We start from the raw sequence: 16,627 nt of genomic DNA, 5'->3' as shown, positions 1-16,627 counted from the left end.
AGTTTGGGAACAAGGGATGGAGGTTTCCCATTTTCTTCAGGATTTTGCATGAATTCTTTAGATGTATGGAGACACCCCAAGAATTAAATGCTGATGTGGGTGTGTGTAGGTTTCCTTCTGTGAATGGGGAGTGGAGAAGAGGATTTGGTAGGAGTCAAATTTGAAGGACAGAAGGACAAAAGGGGAAGGGAAACACTAAAGAAAAGTTGGTTCAAGATCCCACTTCAAGAAGAGGGCTCCCCAAACTTACTTTTCAGATCCTTTTGCTTGGTGCAGAACCTTCTGTCAGAGATGCTTTGGCTATTTTTCTCTCAATAAAAAAAGAAGTTTGTAAACAATAAAATCCCAAAAGAACATGGAGAAAGACCAACACATTATATTTATGCAAACTAGGCCACCTAGCATTCTGAAACTAGACTCTGAAACTCAGAGTCTCAGTGAAGTCCTACAAAGCCCAGACAAATAGAATAACTAAAGCGGGCAGCACCTGGGGGAGACAGGAACCCAGGACCAGACACACACCACCCAGTGCTTTCTATTGCATTTGTCCCATTTCAACACAGTGAGGTAAGTTTGTGTGATCTCTCAGCATGTAAACAAAACCCCCTTTTTCTCCTTTAGTTCCCACAGCTCTAGTAATCCACTAGTAATCACTACTGTCACAGGGCAGGACACTGGCATCAGACACCACCGAGGCCCTTGATTATGGGTCTCCCTGGAAGCCAAGTATTTGGAAAGGTTAAATATTTTTAGCCCTGCTTCATGTTTCTGTCCCTGGACAGCACAGGATAGGTACAGGGGTATTGGTCTTCAAACTCATCTTTACCAACTCACATTTTTACACACACACATGCACACACACACAAAAAACACACTCCCTGTTGTATGTAGTGGGCCTGGCCTAATCTGGAGAAGGATGGCTCTGTTATGTGAGGCAAAATATCTGTGTCCTAGGATCAGGCAACCGTAACCATGGCTTCCTCTCTGGGCTTTTCACCTGTCTCGGTCTCTCGTGACTTCTCAGCACCGCCTTTTCCTATTTACACTAATTTTCAATCTTCCAGAAGGAGATCAAGTCATGAGGCAACCCAGTTAACACCTTGTCTCCCATGAAACATTTTCAAGGTGGAGGGGGTTTCAAGAGGACACTATGGCAAAAATATCCTCTCTAACTGGCAAAAGAGGTAGTTCAATGGCTATATGGTCCAAATAATTCCTGTCCATGGTGACAAAAACAACAAAAAGTCTTCCTGCTGTACAGACCTAGAGCTGCTGCAGACTTATCCCCGATTCTGCTCATGTACCTGAGAACACAGAGGAATGAGGCCTTCAATTAAAATATACAAGAATACAAACCCAGAATGTTTATATTAAGAAAAAAAAGTTCAAATGTGCACGATGCATCATCATTCACACACTTTTAGTGCAGTTAGCATCCTGGAGAAAGTGGAACCCAAAGTGCAGTTATCTAAGAAAGCAAATAAATAAATCACATTGCCCAGAATGGGGAAGGAGTGAGCTTAGCAGCAGCAACTCTATGGCTGTTCCCCTAACCACCCTTTTTGCCGGTCATCACAACCCATTGCTTGGGGCAGTTCCCAGGACACTGTCCAAGGATCAAGTTATGAGGAAACAAGATGTGGAAAACCTTGTCTTACTCCTGAGAGATTCCCTTCCACAGAATGTAGTGGCTTGTGGGTTGGGAACAGTAATCTGGCCCCACAACCAATCTTTTCACTCTGATGAGGGAAGTATTATTCCATATCCTTTCTTGAAAGGAAAACAACTCCCCTATCCAGGCTATTTTCTAAAGCTGGAGATTTTGAGTGTGAGACCTCAGATAAAGCATGCAGGTTACAGGGTAATAGAGCCCCCAAGCCCCTTATTTGCATTTGGATAAAGCATGGGTTGGAATTCCTTTGCCTCACTCCCTCCTCCCAGCAAGAAGGTAAAAGGAGTGATGCTGTGAACCCCAGCCTGAGATACATAGCAGTGCCAGCTGTCCCCACTTTCTCCACTGTGTGGTTGATGCCTGCTCTTTGAAACTTCCTGATAACAGAAGAACAGTCCCCACCCACTGAGGCTCAATTCTGGGCTCCAGGGAGCAGGGCAGGGCAGTGAACCTCTTCTTCATCCTGGAAGTAGGCTGGCTTTCCCTGGGAGCTGGGGGCCTGCTGGGCCTTCAGGGGACACGAGGCTACCATATGCTGATGCTGTAGCAGAAGTGGCACTTCTTGGGCTGAGGTGGCAGCTTGCACTCCTTGGCACAGTGTTCTAGACTGCCACAGTTGTAGCACCTGTCTCTGGAAGGTGAACTTCACTGCTTCATCCTCTTTCAATCCGGAAACCTTCCATATGCAGCCTACTCTGGTGAACAAGGACGTCCACTGTGGGGGTCATGGACAGGAAACGGAACCCAATGCACACATTGAACCTTTTATAGATGCCTGCCCAGTGCAGCAGCTGCAGCTTGTTCAACCGCGGATGGCATCCTCTGGCTGTTTCTCCATTGCCTTGGTGAAGCCACCTTCAAACTACTGATTGCACACAGAGCCCATGCTTGTCGGCAGAGCCTGCGGCCAAGGGCCTGTAGCAGGTGGCTGCTGGCCCCAGAGAAGTCTGGGGGCAAAGGGGTGGTTCAGAGAAGAGGCAACTAGATCTTCCCCTGCCCCGGGATATAGGCATCTTAATCAGCATCTTAACTGTCAGACCAAATGCCCACCCCTATCACTTTAATGATTCCATGATATTGTCTAATATTTATTTTAAACCTTTAGTTATTAAATATTTTTTAAAACACAAAATGTTAGGGTTCTTTCTCTCCAAAAATCATGTTGTGGCTTAATTCCTCAATGTGGTGTAGAGCGCTCATGATAGATCATTACCTTTCCCATGGGAATGAACTGCCTATCATGGGAATGAACCTCCTCATCTGTCTCCCACATAAACCCACTTCCCTTCTGTTCTCCATATATCACAGCAGCATGAGATCCCAATAAAAAGCCAAGCAGGGGTGGCTGCCCGGTCTTGAACTTCCCAGCCTCTAGAAAAATGAACTAAATAAACCTCTTTTCTTTATAAATTACCCATTCCTCAGGTATCCTGTTACAGGATACAGAATAAGACATAACCATTTGTTTATGTTGTATGTAACTTAACAAAGAACATAATGAATAGGAATATTATTAAAGAAGAAAAAAAAACAAAACAAATGGTAAATAAGAAAAAAGAAAATAGTTACTTCTTTAAGTGACCCTGTAAGTTTGAATTAATAACAATCATTGTTGAGAATTTATACAGAAAGTGAGATAGGTCAGAAGGTTAGATAAGGGCAAAATACCAGGAAATTTTGTATTTGGCTCCTTATTGTTAAACATTGTTCACAAAGATGTGCTGGAGCCTGCACTGTGGCATAGCAGGTAAAGCTGCCGCCTGCAGTGCCAGCATCCCATATGGGCGCTGGTTCAAGTTCTGGCTGCTCTACTTCCGATCCAGCTCTCTGCTATGGCCTAGAAAAGCAGTAAAAGATGGCCCAAATCCTTGGGACCCTACGCCCATGTGGGAATCCCAGAGGAAGCTCCTGGTTCCTGGCTTTGGATCATGCAGCTCTGGCCTTTGTGGCCACAAAGAGAACCAGTGGATTGAAGACCTCTCTCTCTCTCTCTCTCTCTCTCTCTTTCCTTCTCTCTTTGTATAACTTTCAAATAAATAACTAATCTTTAAAAAGAAAATAAAGATGTGATAAAGAGGGAAAAATTCAAGTCTGCTTCAAATTCTTTGGGTTAATAATTGAATCTAAGTTTTAAAATATTTATTTATTTGAAAGGCAGAGTTACAGAAAGGCATAGGCCGAGAGAGAAAAAGAGAAAGAAAGAGAGAGGTCTTACATCCACTGGCTCACTCCCCCAGATAGTTGGAATGGCAGGAGCTGCACCAATCCGAAGGGGGTGTTAACATAGATTGTGCAGGGGCGGAAGCTGTGGCACAGCTGTTAAGCTATTGTTTCTGATACTGCCATTCCATATTGGAGTCCCTTGTTTGAGTCCTGGCTCCTTCATTTCCAATCCAGCTTCCTGCTAATGCAAACCATAGGAGACAGCAGATGATGGCTCAAGTACTTGGGTCCCTTCCACCACATGGCAGGCCCAGAATGAGTTCCAGGCTCCTGGCTTCAGTCTGGCTGAGCCTTAGCCTTTGCAAACATTTGGGGAGTGAACCAGCTAATGGAGGATCTCTCTCCATGCCCGCTGTCTCTCTCTCTCTCTCTCTCTCTCTCTCTCTCTCTCTCCCCCTTTCGAATAAGACTAAATCAAACTTTTAACAAGTAGAATCTGCAAAAATGCAAACTGTATAAAAATTTAGAGTATGAACACCAAATCATGATTACCTCTAGCAAGTTATCTCATAGGTTATGAATATTCTGTGAGGGGAATAAGGGAGTGCTTCAACCATGTGTGATTTTGTTTAGACATAGAAAAACTGGGACAGAAAAATGTAAATCCATTTGGCCAGATGTTCTTAACTTCTTTATTTCTCTGTATTAATACAATGTTTCCATTACTAGAGGGTGGAATTTTCAAAAATACTTTAAAAGTAAAAATTATTTGATCTGCTGGGTTGTCCCACAATGTAAATTACACTGTTAGAGTAAATTAGGCATGCTCTTTTATACTCTGGAGGGCCATTTAGCATATTATTCTTCCCGTGAACTAATTGGTGTCCTTAAGAGTGCTGAAAAAAGTTAGCATCCAGATTTTCTGGTTTACCTGGACATTAATTTACACATCAGGAAGATCTTTATAACTCTGTGTACAGAATTTTCAGTCATTTCTCTGTTTCATGATTATTGGTTCATCAATTTAGAGATCACTATGAATTACAGACATGAGCAAGATATGGTATATTATATCTTTTAACAAAGAAATCTAAAATTTTAGAGTGTCTAGGAGACCTCAGATTATCTACTTATAATCTTATCTGTAATGTTTTAAAGTATTTTTATGCTTTCCCCGAATTTTCTGCTAAATATTTTAAAGAGAGATCTATTTAGAACAAAAATCTACCCTAAATAAATATTTATGTATATGACTTACTATACTTTATTTGTAAGATTGGCTATTATTTATTAACTGTCATACATTGTTTTATTTTTCATACTGTTTTTCCCAAACACAATTGTTATGCTAGACTCAAAATCATTTAATGATATATTTATAGCCTTGGAGTTTTCTATTTGTACAAAAGCTGTATTCTTTGAGGGTTATATAAATCAAATTTGATGAGGAAAATGCATTGGAGGTACTTAGACATTTTTCTGTGTAATAAGAATTATTTGCATTTAAGCATTTTTTACTGTTTATCTACAAGTTAGATATTTTACTTGGAACATCTCTCTCCTAGAGAAAGTTCTCCCTGGGTTGAAAACCTTTCATTGCTAATCTTGTCTTTTATGCATCCAGTTAGAATGATCAAAATATCTTTCTTGAGGTGTATGAAATAATTAATAATCACTGATAAGTTTCTTCGTCCCCCGGCAAGTTGGATCCTCCCCAGTATCAGGAATAAGGGAGTCAAAGGCTCTTGGGTATTGATGCTTGATGGAATAAACCACACTGACACATCAGTGCTAACATGTGAAAATATCATTGTTTAGTTGTATTAGAGATGGTTGTAGCAATATTAGATGATGAAATACTTTTCTTAAAGCACTTATTTGTGAGAAGCTTCTTTAGAGAATTCAAAGGAAAGATGCTTGAAAACAGTGCCCAATCCCTTTAGTAATATATGCATTCTCCTTGGCTATTTAACTTATGCAATTGAACCCTGAAAATAGTTTTACTTAAAAAATGTTTTATTTTTCTAATATTATTTTGTAATAATCATATTTGTATTTAAAATATTAGTATTAATCATATTTTGTATTTAAAATTATATTTTTCAATTATTTACATTAATTGCCCAGTTCATCTTATAGTTTAATTAAGGATCTATCTTCATCAGTGGAAATGTAGTGTGCTAAATATTCCGTTAATTTTTTTTCTCCCTAATACCTTATGGTCAGGCATGCCTGGTACAACTGACATATACTTTTCTGATATTATTAATGAGTTGTCATGACCTTTTGATTGAGATTTGTGTAGTGGTGTTGTTTAAAGAAAGAGTGTTTAGTGGAATTTGTGTGACCACATCAGGCAATTGAAGAGAAGATAGTATTTCTGGCCTTGGATCTGTAACCCAAGTAATCATCATCACTTGTAGGAGAAAATAGTCTTGCCATAACAAGCAGTTTAGATTTTCTTTTTCCAAATGAGAGAAAATCGATTTAATGTTCTTTACATTTTTTTTTTACAGGGAAGCATAAGATCTGTTTACCTGGTTGAAATTCAAATTGTTTTATTATGGTGTCAGTTCTTTGGTTTTGGCAGCACTTCTAAAGTGTCTGTTCACAAAAAGACTCCCATAGTGAATGAATGCTAGTGTTGACACCACCTAACAAGCAGGGATTATGTGTTTACAGAAGAAGTAATATGATAGGTCAAGTATAAGAGGCACTTCTCAAGAGCACTTCAGCACATAATGAGTGACTGACTAGAAAGTGCGGAGCTGCCACTCTTTGGCTTCGAGTCCGTGTTGATGCCTGCCTCTCTTCTCCAAAGCTCTCTTGATCATGTTCAGCTGCTCTGTTCTCATGTGGGGAATAATAGTAGAGTAAAGCTGCTTTTCTGTCTCATTTTTCTTGCTAATTTACACATTCAAGCCATTTTTTGTTTGTTACCCTTATTTGCTATTCCCTTTTGTCAAGGCACTGTTCTCTTTTTTGCCTCAGGCCTAAGAACTAATTTGAGCTTCTATAATTACTTCATGTTTTACACCTGTCTGCATATCATGCGCCCCCTTGTCTCTGTGCTTAAGCTGTATATTTCCTGGCAGAAAAGCTAGTTTTCATATACAGGGACCCAGAAGTTTCTCCCCTCAGACTTCCTGCAGAAGAAACACAATTAAACTGTTGCAATATCTCCAGCAATGCAGCTGACCTCTGTAGTTCATGAAGGACAAATGAACACTGTCTGCTCAGACAGTTTGTGTTAAGACATTGTTGAGCAGAGAGCCTGAGCTTTGTTCCTCGTGAATGAAGCAGTGGTTGTAGTCATTTTAAAATCATTAAGACCCTGAATGCACAGTCTCCTTCTACAGTGTTTGCTCTACAGCTGCTCTTCTGCTTTAATAGCAGTTTATTAAATTTGGGTCAAGCGTACTCTGAAGAGTATCACAATGAAGAAACTGTTCTAAAAGTTACCTGTTTAAAAAAGGCAATTGATTAGATTTTTAACTTAAGTGACAGCTGCAATTCATTGCCTATTCTTTGTGATGTCCTGCAGCCCAAGCAGCCTTTTGTAATTTGGGCTTCATTTTGTAAGAGCTTTCTTGAATAATCCAAGGTTGCTTTCCACTCAGAGCCTGCTTCAATCCAATTAGGAGTTTAACAAGGGTCAAATTAAGGAGACTTTACACTTCGTGTTTGCATCATTAGCCATAAGACTGTTATGTGAGTGCATGACTGTGTGTCAGGGAAGAGGGGGAAAGGCTGCAAGACGGGACAGACACAAAGCTGTCATCAACCGTGTGCCGTGCCCCTTCACTGATGGAGGCTCAGCAGGCTAGCAACAACATTTCCAGTTGTCTTTTGAGGTTGTTGCCTTGTCATATCAGCTGGTATATAGTTGTTGGGAGGTTACAGGTGCTAGCTAGGGCTGCTAAAGAAGAGTGTTTTTTGCCTACTCTTTTCTCTTCTGGTAGCCTGTTGCGATTGGACAAACGACTGGGAAGACATGAGGTTGAAACCTCCTGAGCATTCATTATTTTTGATGAGATGACAACTATCTACATTGCTATTCTCACTCCTTGTGCACTATCCTGCTTTTTCTTTTTCTTGAAAACATAATCGTTCGTCCTGTTAAATATTATGCTAGGGAGTGAAAACTAATTTTTAAGCAAATAGTTTGTTAGAGCCCTTGCAAAAAGGAGTTACCTGCTATTGAAGGAAACAAAGAGTTCATAGTATTGTCTGAATCCCGTTATTTAAAACAAAATTATTTCATTTTGTTCATACCATTAAGTTATATTTATATTTGTTAATGTGCTTTTGCTATATAATGTCACTTTTAAAAGAAAACAGCCCATTTCCAAAGAGAAAACATAACAAAATCAGCTAATCGGCACTTCCATGCGTGGGATATTGCTGGAGAACTGTGGCTGTGCCCCTGTGCAGAGCTTTGTGCTGCTACATACAAAGTAAAGATTTATCTAAAAATAACACTTGCATTGTTCCTTTCTTACCTCCTCAACCCATTAATAGGTACTTTAGTATCATGAGAGTTTTCATAGTTTAATCCCCTTTCAAAAGCTTTTCAGAATAAAAGCTGTAAATGGTCCTCAGTATTAATTTGATGTGACTTCTGTACAATATGGTTTAAAACTCTCAGAAGCACATTTTTACCGCTTACCCTTTTTTATCAGAGCAGCGTGTGGAAAATACCAGCTAAATGTTTAGCACAATTCACTAATGTGAGCCATTCTTGTTGCTTTGTGACGGTATAGTTTGCCAATTAAAAAAATTACCGACACCATGCTAGACCTGCTAATTCTCAAGAATGTTGTTCTAGGTTCTCTATCATTTTTTAAAGTGTACATGTCTTCTAAATATTAGTATTTTTCCCAAGCTTTATTTTTTTATCTGATTTGCCAAGAATTAAGAGCCAGCAATAAAGTCAGCCTGGTAAACAGCAATCAGGCTTGATTATATGCACTGGGTTACATCTTTGTTTATGTTTGGACCTCCGTGGCTTTGACTACAGGAGCTTCTAGCACTAATAACTCACTTCATCTTGTCTATGTATTTTCTTGTTTTTGAATACACAGGTATCTAAAAAAATAATATATGACCAATGTCTTCAAATCATTTAATACTGGACCCATTTGCTCTCTGCAAATCATTTAATACTGGACCCATGCATTACATGCCACGTTCCATTTCCTCAACTTCTTGTACATCTACAAAGCCTCCAATGAAGGGGAGCATCCTACTAATTCTTTTAAATTCCATATTTGCTCACTGAAGTCTAGTGTTCACACTTGCTAAGGGGGTAGGGAGGTATGAGTATGCACAAATGTATGTGTATGTCACAAACAAATTTCAACACTGAAAAACTGTTTATTTAAAAAAAAAAAACATAGTTTAAGCACCTGCTAGTGCCAGGGCCAGTGAAACAGTAGAGATAGGTCCACAGTACCTCTGGAGCTCTCATGGATTGAGGAAATCGGCAGATTCAAATACCCACACGAATCAGTGGAAATTTACAATCAGGAAGATATTTTTATTGGGAAAGATGATCTCATCAGCGAGTTTTGATCAGTTTTCTGAGAAAGAGACTTTGATCTCACCTGTTGAATATGTCTTGTTTTATATATATATATATATATATATAAAATTGTATTTAGGCTGGCACCGCAGCTCACTTGGCTAATCTTCCGCCTGCAGCGCCGGCACACCGGGTTCTAGTCCCGGTTGGGGCGCCGAGTTCTGTCCCCGGTTGCTCCTCTTCCAGTCCAGCTCTCTGCTGTGGCCTGGGAAGGCAGTGGAGGATGGCCCAAGTCCTTGGGCTCTGCACCCGCATGGGAGACCAGGAGGAAGCACCTGGCTCCTGGTTTCGGATTGGTGCAGCATGCCAGCCGTAGTGGCCATTTGTGGGGTGAACCAACATAAGGAAGACCTTTCTCTCTGTCTCTCTCTCACGAACTCTGCCTATCAGAAAAAAAGTATGTCTTTATTTGTTTTCCTTCCAAAAACTGAAAACCTTTCCACATATGCTTTTGACTCAACATTTATAAACATAATTAAACATTGTGCTGATAATATTTTGATTAAGGGAACCAGTAAGAAAAAGATAACTGAAAAAGATACATAAATAATCACAATCTCAAAGAAAAGTTGTAGCTAGTTTTAGGCTAAATTTATAGGCAGGAAAAAGCAAGTGACTTCTAATATTGTTTTATTTTTTGGTTACACTTTCTCTGTTTTTTTTTTTTTCTTCTTTTTTTCCCAAAGATTTATTTATTTATTTGAAAGGCAGAGTTACAGAGAGGCAGAGTCAGAGAAAGAGAGAGAGAGAGGAGAGAGAGAGGAGAGCTGAACCGATCCAGAGCTTCTTCCAGGTCTCCCATGTGAGTACAGGGGCCCAAGGACTTCAGCCATCTACTGCTTTCCTAGGCCATAGCAGAGAGCTGGATTGGAAATGGAGCAGCCAGGACTCAAACCTGCACCCAGATAGGATAACAGCATTGCAGGCCATGATTTTATCTGCTACACCACAGTGCCAACCCCTTCCCTTCTACAGAGCTTATTAACTGGTTTATCTGCTTACCATGTGGAAGCAGATTGGAATCTTCCAGTATTGAATCTACAGTGAAATGGAAACTGTTCCACTGGGCTGTGAGATCTGCACATTCAGTGACCCCGTGGTAGCCTAAAATCCACCAAGTGGGAATAACTAGGCAGTAGAAATTGATAAAATAAGCATTACCCCCTCCCTTCCCATCAGCTGATTAATTAGTATACCCTTGATTGTGTCTAATATAGTGTATGAGATTTGGACCTTCAAATAAATTTGGGAAAAGACTCCGTAAATTCTCACAGCTCTCTCTATTTCCTTATATGAGCTAGGAATGAAAGTTATAAAACAAAATCAAGTTTGCATTCACATTTCTATATATTTTATGTTTTATGATCATACAAAATTTACAGCATATAAAAATTTTGCTCGTGATATTATTTACCTTTGAGATAAAAATAGCAACTCGTCCTCCAAGGACTAAATGATGATTTGTTTTTATAGAATGCTGGTCTTTTGTATGTAAAAAAGTGTTTACCAACTAGTCAGTAGTCCAGTGTAGTTGCAGACAAAATGAATTTGAAGGTGTATTTTTAGACTACACACTAATGACGTGTGTCAGCCAATTCTTATTTTTTTCCCTGTAATGAATCAAACTTTTATTTTGTTTTCAATACCAATACATTTACTGTTTCTCTGAGTGTGTGATATTGCTAACTGTTAAAATGTAGACAATATACAGTAGTGTAAAAATACAAGTAAGAATAAGCCCCTGGCCAGTGCTGTGGCTCACTAGGCTAATCCTCCACCTTGCGGCGCCGGCACACCGGGTTCTAGTCCGGTCGGGGTGCCGGATTCTGTCCCGGTTGCCCCTCTTCCAGGCCAGCTCTCTGCTGTGGCCAGGGAGTGCAGTGGAGGATGGGCCAGGTACTTGGGCCCTGCACCCCATGGGAGACCAGGATAAGTACCTGGCTCCTACCATCGGATCAGCGTGGTGCACCGGCTGCAGCGCGCCGGCCACGGCGGCCATTGGAGGGTGAACCAATGGCAAAGGAAGACCTTTCTCTCTGTCTCTCTCTCTCTCACTGTCCACTCTGCCTGTCAAAAAAAAAAAAAAAAAAAAAAAAAAAGAATAAGCCCCTAGTTCAGATAAAAAAATTGTTAGCATTTATAATGCCGCAATTTTTCAATGCATGCATATTCATATAGTTAGATGTATTTTATAGACCCTAGTACACAGATTATTTTGTAACTCCATTTTTTAGGTAGTTTGTGTACAAACAATTGTATTCTTATAGCAGGAATAGGTTTTTGCTTAAACTGGAGCCTGTGAGGTTGCATCTTAGAATGAATGGCTAGAGTAGTTTTGAAAATTTGGGGGGGGGGGGGGCGGCTGGCACCATGGTACATTAGGTTAATCCTCTGCCTGCTGTGCCGGCATCCCATATGGGCGCCAAGTTCTAGTCCCGGTTGCTCCTCTCCAGTCCAGCTCTCTGCTGTGGCCCGGGAGCGCAGTGGAGGATGGCCCAAGTGCTTGGGCGCCTGCACCCAGATGGGAGACCAGGAAGAAGCACCTGGCTCCTGGCTTCAGATCGGCACAGCTCCGTCCGTTGCAGCCAACTGGGGAGTGAACCAACGGAAGGAAGACCTCTCTCTGTCTCTCTCTCTCACTATCTGTAACTCTACCTGAATAAATAAATAAAATCTTAAAAAAAATAGATTCAGAAAATTTAGGGGAAAAATGCATTCTCTTAGTCACTACATTTTCCTCATTGAAAAGGTTAATATAATAAAGAAAATGATCTCAGAGACATTAGTGAGTTTTAGTATCTGAGAATCTTGTGTTTGTGAGAGGACATTCTTAAAATTGAGTTTTTCTCAATATTCAATTGATTAACTGATATTTAATTTTGTTTTAAAAGTAGAAACTGTCCTACTTTGCACAGTTTACAGAATTTAATTATTTTTATAGATGATTTAATTTGTACATAAAATAATATTCACTTTCAGTTATTTAAATAACTGATAAATTTGAGAAATAAATTCCTGAATCATTTAATACTTTACGCATATTAATTGATCATACTCTCAGGTACTTCCAATTTCAGCTATTAAATTTATGCCATATTTATGATTTGTGCCAGTGGTTTAAATGTTTCAAAATATTTTGGCAGATTTATGTCTGTTTTATTAGTTTTTTGAAGTGCTTGAAAATGAAATATATTAAGTTAACAATATTAAAATTCTTTCACAAAACTATGACCTAAAGCTGCTAGCCCAGGCTTCAGAGGTAGCCAGACTTGTATATAAAGCCACTTAACTTTTCTGGACTCCAGCTCCTCTTCAAAAGTTGAGGCCATGCCTACTTCATTGGATCTTTGAAATGCTTATATATTGTGTGTGGACTAGAAAATGCTTGGGATCCAAGAAACTGAAGTGTTCTGCCTCTTCCTCACTCATTTCCTATGCACAGCAAAAGACAGATCCCACATACATCAACCCACGAGTTTTTAGAGTTAGTATTTGAGATAAATTATTGCATTCCTGTTCTTCAATATAAATAAGGCAGCAAAAAGGACTTGGTGCAGATCATACAGTTAACTAGAAGAACTTGAAATACAGCAACCTAGCTCTTTGAATTCCTGCTCAGTATTCTTAAGTCCAACCCATTTCTCAAATTAAACCATTGCCATTGAATTGGAAGGAATTTTGAAAGTCATCTGTTTGAATTTCATATTATAGAACTCCTTTCTTGAACATTCCTTTTCATGTGCGTGAGGCCATCTGGAATGATTGTAGCAATAAGGACCTCCTTTAAACTTTTTCCCTTCTAGCTGTTATCCAGTTTTTCCCTCTTAAAAATATCCCCAGTGGTGGCCAACACTGTGGCAAGCAGCTTAAGCCGCCGTCTGCATTGCCAGCAATCTATATGGGCAGTGGTTTGAGTCCTGGCTGCTCCACTTTCGATCCAACTCCCTGCTGATCTGCTCTGGAAGGCAGTGGAGAATGGCCCAAGTGCTAGGGCCCCTGAACTCACTTGAAAAACCTGGAGGAGACTCCTGCTCCTGGTTTCCGCCTGGCCATTATGACCATCTGAGGAGTGAGCCGACAGATGGACGTCTCTCTTTGTGTTTCCTCTCTCTGTGTGACTTTCAAATGAATAAATACATCTTTAAAAAAATTTCTCCAGCAACTTCTTCCTTTTTCTCTTAAAACCACTCAAATTAGCTTTATCCTTCCACCACCCTTTGAAAATCTTTAGGTCAAAGTCACCAAGGATGTCCATTTTGCTAAATCCAGAGGCGAATCCCTCTTGTATTTAGATAATTCATCACACTTTCTTTGAATCAGTCTCTGACCTTCCTCTCCAGGACATCATCCTCCTGTTGTCCCACCCCACTCCCTCCTCTTTGTTCAGTTTCCTTTGCCAAGTCCTCCTCCTCTCCCCAGCATACTAAGATTGGAGTGCCCCAATACTCAGGTCTTGAACCTCATTTTCATTTTATCCTTACTCCCTTGGTAGTCTTCTTCATTCTCAATGGCACTAAATATCATTAATATACTGAAAGCTGCAACACTTCTGGTTCTAAACTGACTCTCATTCTTAAACCTCAGGCTCTTCTAATTCCGACTTGATACTTCTGCTTGGGTGGTTTTTTGTTTGTTTCTTAAGATTTATTTATTGGGGCTGGCACTATGGCATAGAAGGTATGGCTGCCACCTGCAGGGCCAGCATCCCATATGGACGCTGGTTCAATTCCCAGCTGTTCCAGCTCCCTACTGTTGTTGGGAAAGCAGAAGAAAATGTCCCAAGTTCTTGGGCTCCTGCACCCACGTGGGAGTCCAGAAGAAGTTCCTGGCTTATGGCTTTGGTCTGGCCCAGCTCCCACTGTTGTAGCCATTTGGAAAGTGAACCAGCAGATGGAAAATCTCTCTCTCTTTCTCTCTCTCTTCTCTCTTCTCTCCTCTCTCTGTCTCTGTCTCTCCCTCTCACTGTCTGTAACTCTACCTCTCAAGTAAATAAATAAAAATTCTTAAAAAAAAAGAAAAAGGCAGAAAGAGAGAGAGAGAGAGAGATCTTCCATCTCCTGGTCCTATCCTCAAAAGGCTATGGTAGATGAGGTGGGGTCAGACTGAAGCCAGGAGTTTGGAACTCCATCCTGGTCTCCAACAGTGGGTGGCAGGGCCCATCTTATGCTTCATCCTCAGCACATTAGCAGGGAAGTGAATGGGAAGCAGAGCAGCTGGGACTGTAGCCAGCTCTCTTATGGGATTCAGGTTTCCCACGCTGTGCCACAACACCAGCCTCTGGGTGTTTAATGGTTAAATCAAACATACCTCATCTAATTCTGAACTCTTCTGTTTGTCCTGCCCTTTACCCTCCAAAAACTGCACTCCCAACCACATTTCTTGTCAGAATTTATTACAACTCCATCAGCCCAGTTGTTCAAACCAAACTATTGGAGTTATCCTTGATTCCTCTCTCTTTTCATACCCCATGTATATACTCCCAGAAAGTCATATTGTTCATATTTAAAAACACACTCAGAATTTTATTATTTTTCACCATCTCCACAACTACCTTGTGAGCCAGTGTCTTCTGGGCAAGCTAATTGTTATGTGACTCTTGCAGCATCATACTCAGAAGTGGCCCAACTGCACATGCTGCAGCAGAGTCACTATATACTTTTTCCATTGTAGTAGCTCATCCTAGGATTGCAAGGATCATTTTAGTAGTTACATTTCATGTTGACTACAGTAACCTAAGACCTTATTTTTTTGAACAAATTACTTGAAATATTTCTGCTTTTTAAAATATTTATTTATGTATTTGATAGGCAAAGTTACAGAGGGAAGAGAGAGAGAGAAAGAGAGAGAGAGAGATCTTCCATCTGCTGGTTCAGTTCCCAGAGAGAGAGAGATCTTCCATCTGCTCATTTAGTTCCCAAATGGCCGTAATAGCCAGGTCTGGGCCAGGCCAAAGCCAGGAGCTTGGAACTCCATGGTCTCCCATGTGGGTGGCAGGGCTACTTGGATGGTCTTCCATTGCTTTCCCAAGTGTATTAGGAGGGAGCTGAATTGGAAGTGGAGCATCCTGACTCGAACTGGTGCCCATATGGAATGCCAGCACTGCAGGCTGTGGCTTAACCTGCTGTGCCACAATGCATGCTCCAACCAAAATACATATATATATATATATATTTTATATATGTAGATAGATTTTTATTTTTATTTATTTGAAAGGCAGAGTTACAGAAAGAAAGGGAAAGAGAGAGCGCGCGTGCACAAGCGTTTCCATTTGCTGGTTCAGTCCCCAAAAGGTCTCAATGCCCAAAGCTGGGCCAGGCCAGAGCCAGGAGCCAGGAGATTCTTTCCAGTCTCCTACATGAGTACAGGAATGTAAGGACTTGGGCCATCTTCCACTGCTTTCCCAGGTGCATTAGCAGGGTCGGATGTGGAGCAGCCAGGACTCAAACTGGGTGCCCACATTGGATGCCGGCACTGCAGGTGGCAGTTTAACCTGCTATGCCACAGCACCGGCCCCAATAGATAGATAGATAGATATAGATATAGATATAGATATAGATATAGATATAGATATAGATATAGATATAGATATATTGCACGTCACTCCTTTATTACTCTGATCTGGAAAAAGGAGTCAGTGCAGTTGTACTCAAAATGAGTACTGGTCCCACATGGCAAGGCCAAGCAACTGGAAATCATGATTTAGAATCAGACAGCCAATGACACACTTGGACAGGATCAAGAGGCATTTCACTGCCACAAGACAAGGCAGGGAAGGGATCTAAGACACAGCAGGAGGCGCTCCCTTGAGAGGCCAGGCTAATCCCATACTGGTGTGAGGAATGGCTTATTTTCTGGTGACCACATCAGGGACTATTTGAACCACCACTAGGAACCCCAAAAGGGCTTACACAGTTAAACACACACACACACACTTTCTTGTAAAAGTGAATGCATCGCAAACTTAATTCGAGCTTGATCCCAACCTTCTGGAGCAACCTTCTGAGGGAACAAGTGGTAGTGGTGTTTTTAAGTCACCATGCAGGTTACATTCACCTCCACTGGAATGACTAGAGCCCCTGAGGACAGTGACCTGACTGTGGAAGCCACAGGACTGGCTCCTGGGAGCACAGCAGACTCTCCTGCCTCTCCTCATTGCTCAGGCCCTCTCCCTATTTCAGCAGGCCCTTAGTGAATAGAGCGCTAGCAGA

General features: G+C 40.8%; 1 protein-coding gene across 10 annotated transcripts in view; it reads left to right on the top strand.

The window, feature by feature from the left end:
• NBEA (neurobeachin) overlaps window positions 1-16,627 on the top strand; it is a 726,466-nt gene that overhangs the window by 539,731 nt on the left and 170,108 nt on the right. The gene's annotated exons all lie outside the window — the stretch shown is intronic.

This window comes from Oryctolagus cuniculus, chromosome 9 (assembly GCF_964237555.1).
Source record: "Oryctolagus cuniculus chromosome 9, mOryCun1.1, whole genome shotgun sequence".
In the NCBI taxonomy this organism is placed as follows: Eukaryota; Metazoa; Chordata; class Mammalia; order Lagomorpha; family Leporidae; genus Oryctolagus; species Oryctolagus cuniculus.
The sequence above is the reverse complement of the archived record's forward strand: the minus strand, read 5'-3'. Positions and strand labels throughout refer to the sequence as shown.